Below are 13,662 nucleotides of genomic sequence, written 5' to 3'. Positions count from 1 at the left end.
ATTTTTTCAAGTATGATGGTGATAATAAATAACAAACTAAATACACAATGGATAGTGGATATCACAGAACAATCCCGATTGTTAGTATCTGTCCTTGGCTGCTTTGTAGCAGAGAGGTTAATTCAAATGTGGTGCTTTGGGTAACAAATACCAATAAGGGATATATTCTTTTCTCAGTATGTGTTTGTAAGTCTCATTAATGATAATGGAAGTTATGTGCCTGCAGGAGAATGAAAGAAGAATACATCTATCATGTCAATGATCCATGAAGTCAGAAGAGATTATATAGTCTACTATAAAGGCGCTGAAGGAGTCATTATAGCCTATTAGGTAAATAATGTGTTTTTTAAAAGTCTCTACATAGAATATGCATGTAGCTAATAAAATACAAAGCTCAGATGGAGCCACAGTATTATTATAGAATTACTGTGCTTTAAGATAGCGATCTCCAGCTGAATGTCCAGGTGGTGTTTTCAGAAGGACAAACAGTTTACTGCAGTTTTCTGATGGCTGTGCAACAGACATACATGTTGGAGCATGCCTGTAGCAACCTGCAATGGCAGGTGACAGCAGCCATACAACAACTGGGTGTGTTTTGACAGGCCCAGGAAGTGACTTGATACAAAAATTCACATCCAAGAATGCAATTAAGTTTAAAAAAAGGATAAATATTTTGTTGAACCAATACAGTGTCAAGACTGTAAGGCGCACTCAGTTGTCCCTATGGAGAGGCACTGGGAATATGCTACTTATGATGTAACTAAAGGAGAGATTTTGGGCACTTCTTTAAGAAGCCTGCAGCTTATCTTTTGCAACACTTAGCGGTGAGACACCTGGTCTCAAGTTGATATAAAGCACAGAGGTTATGGTGTGCAGGCTCCTTAATGGAGAAAGCTAAATGTCTTTGAAGCCCTGTCTCTGAAGCCATTACGTGGAGTGGTGAGGTGCTTTATAGCTAGCAAAGAAGAAATAGGGTGTCTAGAAGTGTGACTAAACTTCCCTTCTCCAAAAGTTACAGCAGTCTTCTGGGTGCATATGTGGCAAAGGTGATTTTACTTTCCAGCAACCCAGAATCTCAGTCCTTGAGAATATCTGCAAAACGTCTGAGGCAGATGGGATGTGTCACAAGTTGTGAAGTAACTTGGCTGAAGTTAAGCAGCTGAGTAGAGCAGCAGAGCCAAGAATAAAATCCAGGTCTTTCAGCATCTGGTCCGCTGCTCCATCCCACAGACCACAGTCCTTTTTTAGTTCCTGAAGATTGTTCCTATGTCACATTACCTCCAAATGAAAACTATTCTTTTTTTACTGTGCCTCATCTATTCTGAGTGTGAAATTGTGCGGTAACCCAAGAAATATTAGAGAGAAGAACTTTATCTGTGCCTTTTTAATATGCTAACTATTGCAAAAATGAGATGCTTACATCTTCTTTTAGATACATCATTGAGATTCAGCATAACCATATCCTGGACAAGTCTTACCTCTGGGGGAAAGGGTATGTATTTAGAACTTCAAAAGCTAGTGTCTTTGCAACATGACAAAATGTGATAGCGGAAATAGATTGTTTCTCACCAATTGACACAATAGTTGTGAATAACAACAGAAAAGCTGTTTTCCAGGTATTGTCTATGTCTCCAGCTGAAAGAAAAAAAAAAAAAAAAGAAAAAGGAAAAAAACCCAAACCACAAAAAAGCAGAGGAGGGGAAGGAGGGAAGGGAAAGAGCTGTTTAGCAGCTCCCTGCTTATTTGGCATGGAAGTCATTGTTTGAAGTCAGTTGAAAATCCATGCTAGTGACTGCTGTTGAAGTGCACTCTTTCCAGCATCTGGAAGTCCACCCTATTAATTATATAAGTACTTTTGTTTCTATCATGTCTGCCTGCCGGTTTGCTTCTGTCAGCTGGCTGAAATTAAGTGTTACTGTTTGCTTATTTGGAAATTGGGAGAAAATGCAGAGGCAGTTACTTTTACAAAGTTGGGGTGTGAACCACGTGCACATTTCTGATGTAGTTTGTGTAACGTCTAATTCTATTGTGAGAAATTATTGATAAAAGTGTAGAATTAACTTTCATCAAAAAATGTGTGCCAGTATACTAAATGGTGATCTAGCACTTCTGTGCAGTGAAAGCTTTATCAGTACTAAGTGAAACCAAAGGTTTGCAGCCAAATATCTTGCTTGGATTCATCTGCTCTGGCAAAATAGCTAACTGCTGCAGTAAATTAGAAAAGATGCTGATTAATTCTGTCATCTATGTTCTTCAGCATTTGAAATTTGAAACCTATTCTTGTCTCATTAAATTTTGGAGCAGATTTGGCACTACAGTCAGAGAGGATCAAACCTTTAGATAGTGTATTTCTGATTAGAGACTGGGAACATACTATTCTGTTAGTATAACAGACTTCTGAAATCTGCATTTCTTTATATCATTTCAAATGAGAATTAGGCAGTTTTGTTGTATGAAGCTCATCAGATCAATAATGGAACACATGGAAGCTTGGTAAAAACTCGCCTAAATACATGTTACTCCCTTATCATTTTGGGTTAATAGGTCTTCTATAAAAAAGTGACTTCAGAAGCACTTAGAAATGTGATGTAGTATCTCAGAAAAATTTTCAGATTCAAATGGACATGATGAGAGGAGAAATGGAGGGCAGGCAAAGAGACTAGAACTCTATCAGCAGGGAGTAAGGAAGGAAGGATAGGAGAAAGGCGATAAAGAGACAAAAGTAGATAACCAAGGACATGAAAGAATTAATGAAGCTTGACAGGAAAGAGGCTTAGAATGAAAATAACATATCAGTGTATAAAGGCTTTCAGAATTTAATTCCATTTTGTGGTTCTACTGTTTAAAAAACCTTACATTTATGCTACTTGATTTATAACAGCAACTGAGGCAGTGGCTGAAGATGAAGTTATAACTGCTTCCATAGAGAGGTCTTGAAGTCCTCTTTGCCCAATGTAAGGGGGAAATCAAGAACTCTTACACCTGAGGAAAAACTATGGATTAACTTTTAAGACAATTTTTTTCAATTGTTTATTAAATAGTACTTAAAAATAATAATTCCAAGCTTATTATGGGACACTTCTCTTGGAAGGATATTGCTGTGTATATATAATTTATGTTTGCTTGATATTAACAGTTCTCCTTGTTTTGGCATTCATACTGTGGCCAAGTGCAGAAGTAGGGATTTACATGTGCAGCCAGTGGCCAGTTTTAAAGGAAGTTACAAGGCTTTTGCAAAAAAACCCTGAGCTTTTGTGGGCCCGTGACCTGGAAATCTTGAACTGATAAACTTACTGAGTGGGACACTTGTATGGGGGACACAGGGAATGTATTGTCCTAGTCTACAGGTTGCTCATTAATTAGGACTGGCTCAGTTTTTGACCGATCAATAGTTAGTTTTCATCTAATTTGTTTTAAGAAGCTGGACCCTTGCAGATGAAATTACATTGACATAATTTCAATGTAAAAGTTTAATAATGTTTAGGTAAAGTGCGATGCAAACAGAATGCTTGTCAGCTAGTCTTATTGGAATGCTTGTCATTGTGCCTTGATTAGTGTTTTTTCTCCAAACAGAGGAACCATCCATAAACCCTCATATTTCTAAAAGTAGAGATTAAAATAACAAGCAAAATATACCTGCCAATATTCTACATAGGAATCAACTCAAGAACAAAAAGTAATGCGTTTATAAATTTGCATCTTCCTGACAGTCTTCAGCTGTTTATCAGTCATGATAACACATGCCATATCTCCCTGAATCCCAATCGCACATTTGGAAATTGCTGTAATTTATCAAAGCTCCAACACAAGTCAAGTTTTGGCAATAAATGAGGTTTGAGGGGATCTAATCTCTATTCACAGCATGTTTCATTCAGCAGCAATAGAAGACTGTGACTTTTGCCTATTAATACTGCAGCTTTCAGAAGGCAAAGAAGAAATTAACAGAATATAAATTCATAAATTTACCTGTGGTTTGGTACTACATCAAATTTTCTTTTGCCTTTCTTTCTACTTACTGAAATGGCAGTCACCCATCAGCCTGTATTTCCTATCATAACACAAGACCTTACCCAGTGAATCACTGCATATTTGAGAACAGACCACAAATACTCCTTCATTAAAACAATGCATATGCTTTCAAAACACTGAGTTCGAAGAAAACCTGATGTCTTCAATATTCTGATCTAAATTTTCAAAGTGGCCATTATCTTTGGATGATGTTATTCTTTGCCCTGGTCATTCTTTTTTATTGCATCATTTAAAGAATAAATAAATAAAAAAAAAAAAGCATGATAGTATAAAAGTAGCAGTTTCCTCAAGTGATCTACTTAGATTGCACGATGGGGCTGGGAAAGAATTACCTTATTTTGTAAAAATTACATGATCACAAAGCATTCCTAGCTACCCTTTTGTAGAAAAGGCTACCTGGGCTAACCTAAAATCAACACAAATGAGCAAAAATTGAAAAGAGATAGATGCTTGGACTGTTGTAGGTTTTTCTTGCACGTGCAAAGGTGTTTTTTTGCTTGCAGTCATATTTGCTAGTTTGGTTTTAGTATCTTGTTTTGATAATGCACCCCTTGTGTATTTTATTTTCCCTCAGGTCCAGTCCTGCATGTATACCTTTAACTTATTAAAGAGATTTGGTCAGTAATTGCTCTGATAGGTGTGAAGTGAATCATACTGATAAATGTTACCAGGATCTATTAGATTTAATTCCATAACACTGCAATCAGATGATGAATTTCCTTACAGTGTCCTTCACCCCTGCTACAGAGTAGTAACTAATTTAATCTGCCACTAGATGTCATTCCTTTTTCATGCAAACATGAAAAATGTCAATTTCTACTCAAAAGTTTCAGTTAAAAACATAGGTTTTAAAATCAAAGAATTAATTTGCTGTATTCATACCTAAAACAATGTCTTTCTCTTCATAGTTTTCACATATGAATGGGGTGTTGTAAACTTACTGGGGACTTCCAGTAGATCTGTCTGTGCTTGAAAGACGTGAAAATATTTCACATGCTCAAGGAGCGTGTTGTTGCTCCCTTTTGATAACTAGTGATTAAGGATGGTAGAAGTTGATTCTGTTGGGTGAAATTCACGATGGTATCAGAGGGTCAATGACATCTATTTTTATATTTGTTCAGCCTTAAATCCTATTTCATTAAAACACAGAACCACTTTTGCTTAGTGTATGTCACTTGTCTGCTCAGAACTGGTTTCCTTGCTGTATTTTCTCACAGCCTGTCTGATCTTCTCAGGTTGCCTTTTATGACTACCTAAACTTTGCAAAGCAAAAGCCAATGAAATTCTTCAACCTTTTTGTGCCTTGCAGGAGGCTTCATTCTGGATAGTGACAAGTTCCTGTAAAGGCCTTTATTCTTTTGATTACCTGTGCCCATTAAAAAGTGTAGCCGTTTCTTTCTATTTTTTGAGATGAAGATTTCTGAAGAATTCAAACAGTCTATAGGAAAGACTGTTACATTTTATCTTCAATACTCATAGATTCACTTTGTAAAATATGCTTTTTATTTTTTGGGGAAAAAGATTTATGCAACATTATTTTTATTTAATAATATTTTAAGCTGTTCTTAAACATTGTTGAATATACACTACAATAATAGAAAAAACTTGCAATCTTTAAGTAAATAATTGGGTAGCCTTTAGCATATATTTCACTGCTCTAGTCACAGCCTTTCATTAAGGGTTCTGGGCAAGGATGGAGCACAATTTTTCAAGTATGCTCTGCAATCATTTAAATAACATTAAATGTAATAAAAATGTATTCAGTGAAGCATGACAATCTACATCCTCTATTTTCTGTAATCTATGATCGCAGCAGGGATGATGACTTTCTGGTGCTCTATGAAAATCAGATGCATTTGAAATGAGAAATGCAGTCATTGTTTTAATATGTGCTAACATATTTTGAACTGTCATAGCCTTTTAGACCACAGAAAATTTACTGTTGATAATATTCTACTAAAATATTAAGATGCTATGTCATTGGTATATTAATTTCCTAATACTTCTGTTTGGTATCAAATATTGGAAAATTGCTATTAAATTTCACCTTACCTTCATTTTCATCTACTTTATCAGGCTGCAGGTCTTGTTGTTGAAAAGTGTAAATCTCTGAGATATATGTATACCATATTATTTAATTTCTTCCTTTTTTTGAAGCCAGATTACTTAGTACAAGATCAGTGATGTATCAAATTTAGTTATAATACCAAAAAGTAGATGTCAGTCATACAATACCAAGATTAAAATTGAAATATTGCAGAATGTTTATAGAAAATTTCTGATGGCTGTATCTTGAAATAAGATAATTTTTTTTTTTTCCCCTAGCATGGAAGAATTGCTGTTTCATTGTTGGGAAACATCTGTAAGCAACACAGAAACTGAGTTTCCTTGAGAAAAGAGAGATTAAATGAATCTCAGATTTGAGATTTGGAAAAATCAAGTTCCTCCATGGATTCCCTCCCTAATCCCTAGACCTGTTATTTTGGACTGTACTCCTTGCAAAATGACCCTCATGGGTCAGTGTTCTCATGTTTCTGATAGAAGTATGTTCTGTTAGTACCGCACTGATACAGGGTGGTCTGGGTCACTGGCTGCAGTTTGGCTTCTCTTTCCCTACCAGAATGAACTCTCCCATTGAATTGTTTCACTGTAGTAGTAGAAAATCGTTAATAATTTGTAGAAGTGCCAAATAAATAACACTAGTGTGGAAGACGTTCTGTCATGATCAGAGGTATAGCCTCTTACTGAAACATCCCATTTCAATGCCATTTCATTTTCCTCTAAACTAGAGCTGTTAGATGTTTTATGAGTCACTCACCTACCCTCTAATTTGATTTGAGTACAGACTTTTACATGAAACTCAGCTTGTGCTGTGTCAGCTAGATCAATAGTCCATAAACATTCAACCCCCTTAGCTGGAGCTGTCAATTACCCAGAGAAAGGAATCAGTCCTCTGATTGCAGGTACCAGGTGCTTTTGCTTATTTCATCCCTGCTAGTGGGATTGCAACACAATTTAATATACTCTGACCATAAGACTCCTTCTAGGTTCCAAGAGTACCAGTATTACCATTTTCTTCCTCTTAAACATCAACACTGCCAGCATATGTCAAAAGCCATCCCATTTCCTAAGATCAGGATGCTGGCATTTAAGATTGTTCTTGTAGTGTACCTCACTGTTTAAAAAAATTATTTCCATACTTTCTCAGTATGAATTAAGTTTCAAATGTCTGCTCTATGACCATGAATTAGCATTTTTTCTGTTTAGTAGTTAATGTCCTCTCATTTAATATATGTGACACAGAGGCCTTTAATAAGTCAGTACTAGTCTGAGAATGTTTCAGAAAATTTTGTTATCACTTGGGGTAGCAGGAACTGGCCTGAAATATATTTTATGCATGTAGTTAAAATATCTTCTACTGATTTATAGTACAGAAAAGAGATTTCCCAGCACAGCTGGAGCAAACGATAGAGTTGGCTAATTCCCTGAAACACTAATCCAGTTCCTCAATCGTGGCAAATTCATCTTTCTTTCTTGCAAGTAATTCATCTCATGTTGAAATGGTCAGATTTAAATACCTTCAAAGAAGGATATAAAAAGCAGTTTGCATTCTGTCATTACAGAAAAATGTATTTGGTTCATGAGAAAAAGACTCATACAGGTAAACTACAATGATATTCAGCCCCTAAACACTTTTTCTGTTCCAACGTTTTCTCATTTCTTCTTGGAACTATGATAATGCTGGATAAACTGCTCTACTGTTTTTGTTTTACTTTTCCAAGATTTTAACCTTTTTACCAGTTTATTTTAATTTTAAATTAAAAAAAACCCACCACCTGATATGTGATTTTCAGACTGACTAAGTAGAGTTAGAAATACAACCCTGTCTTTGTGCTTTTGTTCCCTGTAGATGCTCATTTTCATTTTTAGTCAACCACATTTGAAAAGAAATTTATGGCCGCTCTTAGCCAGTTGTTGTCATGCTTGCTGAGGCATCTGTGTTTAAGAAAGCAGTAGGCCATTCAGGCTGCCTCCCATCAAGCGGGCCACTGGTATTTAAAGGGGGTGGTAGAAGTGACACCAAAGCTTGAGACCTACTGGAAGTCTTCTGAATGTGGTCTTTCTCCATTCAAAGTTTTCCACGGGAGGGACTGCATTTCCCAGGAAATCCTAGTGGAGGCATCAAGATTTAAGCACCAGTGACTTCCATGGATTACATATCCTCTTTCTAACAATGAAGTTATTGTATTCTAAAAAAACCCCACCCCCCCCCAAAACCCTTAATTGAACTGTGTGCTAGGTATTTTGTCTGTCAGCCCTGTTCCTGCAGTCATGAAATGTGTTTTCATTGGCTACCAGGGTGATGTAAACTGCTAATCTCTGTTCTGAATGTGCACGCTGTGGTAGGAGCCAACACCTGCCCTTGGTGCTGTGGTGGCTGGTCTGAATGCGACCTTTAGATACTGAGCGCTGAGCTGTGTATCTCCATGGATGGCTGCAGAGACTCATGATTGCTGTGCTCTGAGTTGGCTGGATGCAAGCCAGGTCTGTGCAGAAACAGTATAGTTGCATTAGTATAGTGCTGAGCTGGAACTAATAAGCCTTGGTAAATCTGAATGTGTTTCATACTCCTGAGTCCCTAATTCATTTTTTAAAATAGTTTTTTTACCCTGGATCAACATACATGCTTAACCGTTATGAAGACTGTTACAGCAATCCTTTCAAAGATTTTTTTTTCAAAAAAGGACAGAAGAATAAATTACTTACCATGGTATAACTAACTCTTGATACTGAATAATCATGGGAGTCTGCAAAATAGCTCTGTAATTAACATTGTTGGATTAATATTGCTGATTTAAGTCCTTAGAAATACTGAGCATCGCATTCCTAATAAATCTAACAGTATTGGCTTTAGCCATATACATTACTCATGAAAAATATAGCTCTGAGATTTAAGAAAATTCATTCCTCTGCAGTTCTGAAATAGAGCAGTGATTTTTTTCCCCTCCAATCAATAAATACAAATAACAGACATTATTAGCATTACTCTGAAACTACACATTCTTTACTTCATTTTAACTGGAGGTCTTGCACAAGCTTGTTTTATTTAATAATACCAGATGAGAATGTTTTGAACATCTAGAAAAGCTAACGTGATGTGAAAAGACTTTCTCAGTTTGGCAGCTAGACTGTAAATTATGAAGATGTGAGTACACAAAGGAAGTACTGTAGTTAATTCTATCAGTTTTTAAAGCAAGTCAAGTTTTTGATAACACCAGGGAGATGAAAAGGAGTATTTCTTGAGCAGAATGCCATATCAGCATGCTTTTTATCTTTGGTGTAGGCCATTGACTGTAAAATCATCAATCTCACATAGCATTTATGGTCAATATGTTGAAGAAATTAAAAACATTCCAGTTTAGAGAAGTAATGTGTAGATAACCTGAAGAGATGAAATGCTGCAGTTGTGATTTATTTATAGTCTTTTACAGTTTCATTTCTACTTCTTGCAAGATACTAAATATTGCTTCGAAGTATACTGCTATCATAAGCACATATATTTTGTAGTCTGTAAAAGATCAGTTATTATGTTGTAACTTGCTACAAATCAGCAGGTTTTATGCATATTGCATACTTTGCATTTGTTATCTGTTCTTCACTGAAACAGATTTGTAGGGTCATTATCTTCACTGGTGTGATCATATTAAGGAAGTGATTATTTTTTTAGTTTCAAAAATTATCTGAAGCAAAAAACATCAATGCCTATAGTTATAGGTGACCTTTTATATTTTCAGTATATAGAGAATTATTGCAACATTTGTTGTGTTGCAAAGCCCTATCAATATCAAAAACAGTAACAATGCAAAACCAGGTTTGAACCAAATTCAGGTAACAGTATGCAAAAAGATTTTCTGGGAAGATTTCATCTCATCTGACTTTGCATGTGTATAGTGTGGATGTGTATATCTGAACTATTCATCCTAAGCTGCTTTAACAATTGATGAAAAGAAAGAGGCACTTCCAAGTGTGATTCATATAACTGTTTTTAGATATCTACTTTAGCATGAGATAAACTGCCATCAGAGTGTCTATTTACGTCCGTTAACTGTGAATGCAGCAAAATCGGTAGCTCAGATGTAGCCACCTGCATTTGCTTTCCATGGCTCCAGTGGTCTTTACATTAGGCCTTAAAAATGTGCCAGCTCTTTCCGTAGTGCTCAAAAGCAAAACTGCTTTAGCACACTGATACTACAGACGGCAAGAATACTTAATCACCTGCAAGTTCTCCCAAAATGTCTGTGAGAAAAGCTATATGTTTTGTCTGACGTTAAGTTAGATGATTATAATGGGTCTTTTTGACCCATTTTAATCATCTGAAAAGATCCCTTGTAGACAGTTTTGAAAACCTTCCAGGCTCCATTGCATCATTTTGTGGCAGAAACTGCCTCAGTTTTACTTTTGTGAATTGGGTGGGGTGTTAGCAGAACTGCTGCAATCAGTTGGTGTCATGTAATAAGGCCTCTGTGTTCCTCTGAGAGAATTCCTTTTTGTGTGGGAGCATGTCTTTTAGGAAAACTTTTCATTTTGGTTTTTAAGTGTCACTGAAGGACAAAGCTCAGTCCACAAGTGCAATATTCTTTGCCTTAGCAGAGCACGGATGGTTTCTGCCCCGAAGATAAACAGACTAAGAAGCTAGAAAACAAAAAGGGGAAAGGAAGGAAACTGATCATAAAGCCTCTTGTGCTTTCCACTTTGCAGAGCAGATACAGCCTTAGAGTCTCAGTCATGAAGAAGCACAGTGCATGTGCAATAACTACTTTTCCAAACAGTTAGTATTTTTTTTTTTCCAATGCTTTAAACCTCAGCCATACAATTCCATAACTGGCAGAAGCTGTTAGAGGCTACCTTGCTGCCACTGCGGCCTGTAGTACAACAACCACAGACTAAAGGCACTAAGGCGGTGAAGAGCCCAGAAATAAATAAAAGGATTTTGCTTCTTGAGCTTCTCTCTTTCAAGTCTGTTTAAAATAAGTCTTTGGTATGTCCATATTTAGGTATACACAATTTTTTAATTAGATCACGTAATTAAGAATAGAAACTTTTATTATTTACCTTTTCTACTTCTCTGTGTAGAGAACATGTATTATGCAGTAATCATATGTAAGTTCTCTTTTTGAGAAGAGCATTTAGGCTACAAAACAAAGATAATGTTTACTGAATTCAGTTCCTAATCCCTTAACTTCGCTTTATTCTAAACGAAGTTGGCATGCAACATTTCTGTCTTATTGTAGTAACTTTTCATAAGACTTTTAATTATTATCATAATAACTAAATCCCACCTTGCAGAGGTACAGCTGCTATATAAAAGGAAGACAATACAAGCTCCAGTGCTTTTTCTACTTGACAACTAAAGTACATGGTACAGTGGTTATAATTACAGTCTGGAAGAAATGTTAGATGAAGAATTAGAGCCACATATCCCTAAAATGTCAGGCCTAGCAAATCAACAGATATTTCCCAGGTATTGTTGAGACTAGGTTTAACCATGACAATATCAGATAGTAGTGCCAAAATTTATCCTTCTTCTGTTAGTAATTCTCAATAAATATCTCATGATACATGATGATATGTATTGCAAAACACATATTATTCCATTATTATGCCATTCATAGTATTATTCCATTCTTTCTTTACAGAATACAGAACTCTGAAATGTAAGAAAAATAACAAAAGGTGTGAAAAGTCTCTGAGATCAATAATTTTGTAAATAGTAATATGAGGGTTAAAAGAGCCAATAAACAATATTGCTTGAGAAGTGTAACTTTTTCAGTGGTTTACATTAAGTCTGCAAAGTGACTCGCCAAAATCTGGCATAAATAAAATCGATTATAGGTTGTTTCTTTGTGGCATGGATCACAGACTTATGTCATTGGTAGCCTTTTTCATGCTAGTGTGCTACCATGATAAAAAGAAAATACAGGCCAAAAAGAATAAGAGTAAAGAATGAACATTCATTTTCTGAAGAAGTGGTGTTAGTATTTCCAGATAATTTTGTTTAAAAAGATTAAGAAAAGTAATAGGTACTAAGCCATTAACCTTTCATTTCAACAAGAACTTCTGTTTAGTCCACAGGAATGTTTTGCATATGCTTCCACTGACTTACCTGGCATAAAGAAAAGTATAAAAAAAGTAGGAAGTCATATTTTAGTTTGTATTGTGTAAGTCTTTTACATTCTCAGGTGACAGGGGAGCATGAAATCTGTCAGCAGAGTTCCAGAAGAATATACACTTCCAAATTCGTTGAGAATTGAACCTGAAAATGTGAGATCCTTTCAGATGCCACAAAGAAAAAGTGAGAACACAGAATTGCCTGTTGTCTGTGTCTCTAAACAGGAGAGGCATGGATTTGACAGATGGACCACTCGATGGATAAGGAATTGGCTGGAGGTCAATGGTCCAAGTGGAGACCAGTGACAAGTGGCATTCATCAGGGCTAGGTACTGGGACTGGCACTGTTAAACATCCTTGTTGGTGACACAGGCAGTGGGACTGAGCACACCCTCCACAAGTCTGCTGATGACACTCAGCTCTGTGGTGCACTTGACATGCTGGAGGGAAGGGATGCCCTCCAGAGGGATCTTGACAGGCTTGAGCAGTGGGCCTGTGCAAAACTCATGAAGTTCCACAAGGCCAAATGCAAGGTCCCGCACCTGGGTTGAGCAATCCAAAGCACAATTACAGGCCAGGTAGAGAATGGATTGAGAGCAGCCCTGAAGAGAAAGACTTGGAGGTGTTGATGGTTGAGAAGCTCAACATGACCCAGCCATGTGTGCTTGCAGCCCAGAAAGCCAACCATACCCTGGGCTGCATCAGAAGAAGCATGAAGGTTAAGGGAGGTGATCCTCCCACTCTGCTCTCGTAAGACACCTGGAGTGAATTTGTTTAGTAAAGCCACACTAGGGGAAGCAAAAATCTACATTAAAAGAAAGCGTGGTGTGTAAAACCTGTATCAAAAGAACTTTTAGCTCTTTTATTTTTATTCTAGGTTCTACTTTTTATTGTAAGTAGGTAGAACATGCAGCTAAAGTCAATGTTCTGTTTTTCACATCTAAATGAATAAAAAGATGACATTGCAAAGTAACACAGAAAGTTGGGTTTTTTTGTTTTTTTTTTATGAAGTTTCACATTAGTTTGTGTGAATGGTATATACTGGGACTAGTCATTTATCTTTTTTCTCCATTCCACTAATTACAGTGACAATAAAAATACTCTTGGAAGCTTCAGTATCCTGTTTATCCACTCTTGAAAGTAAGCCTTAGCTTTTGAATTACTCGGGCATATGTGAAAATATTAACCTGCCTTCTCACACTTTTCTATTCTTCTTTGATTACTCAGAATCCTCTAATTGTTCAAAAAAAGCACATTTGCAGTGTAACGTAATTTTTTTTTTACTGTCTTGTCTGTAATTCCCAGTTGTGGAACTGATAAACTTGTATGGATAAATACAGTTCATGGAAATGTACAGTATATAGATACATATATACTCAGAAATTTAGATACTGGAAGAAAAGTATTCAACCTAGTTCCAGTAGATATCAAACCAGACATATTTAAGGGGAAAGAAATTAAAAT

General features: G+C 36.3%; 1 long non-coding RNA gene across 2 annotated transcripts in view; it reads left to right on the top strand.

The window, feature by feature from the left end:
* LOC114017221 (uncharacterized) overlaps positions 1–13,179 on the top strand; it is a 46,389-nt gene extending 33,210 nt beyond the window's left edge. For both annotated transcript variants that reach the window (XR_008732564.1, XR_003562129.2), the window contains exons 3-5: positions 227–330; positions 1,433–1,492; positions 6,355–13,179. This is a non-coding gene — a long non-coding RNA (uncharacterized LOC114017221). The remainder of the gene's footprint in view (positions 1–226; positions 331–1,432; positions 1,493–6,354) is intronic.
* Positions 13,180–13,662: the final 483 nt, after the last annotated feature.

The sequence above is a fragment of the Falco cherrug genome, chromosome 5 (genome assembly GCF_023634085.1).
Source record: "Falco cherrug isolate bFalChe1 chromosome 5, bFalChe1.pri, whole genome shotgun sequence".
Lineage (NCBI taxonomy): Eukaryota > Metazoa > Chordata > Aves > Falconiformes > Falconidae > Falco > Falco cherrug.
The sequence above is the reverse complement of the archived record's forward strand: the minus strand, read 5'-3'. Positions and strand labels throughout refer to the sequence as shown.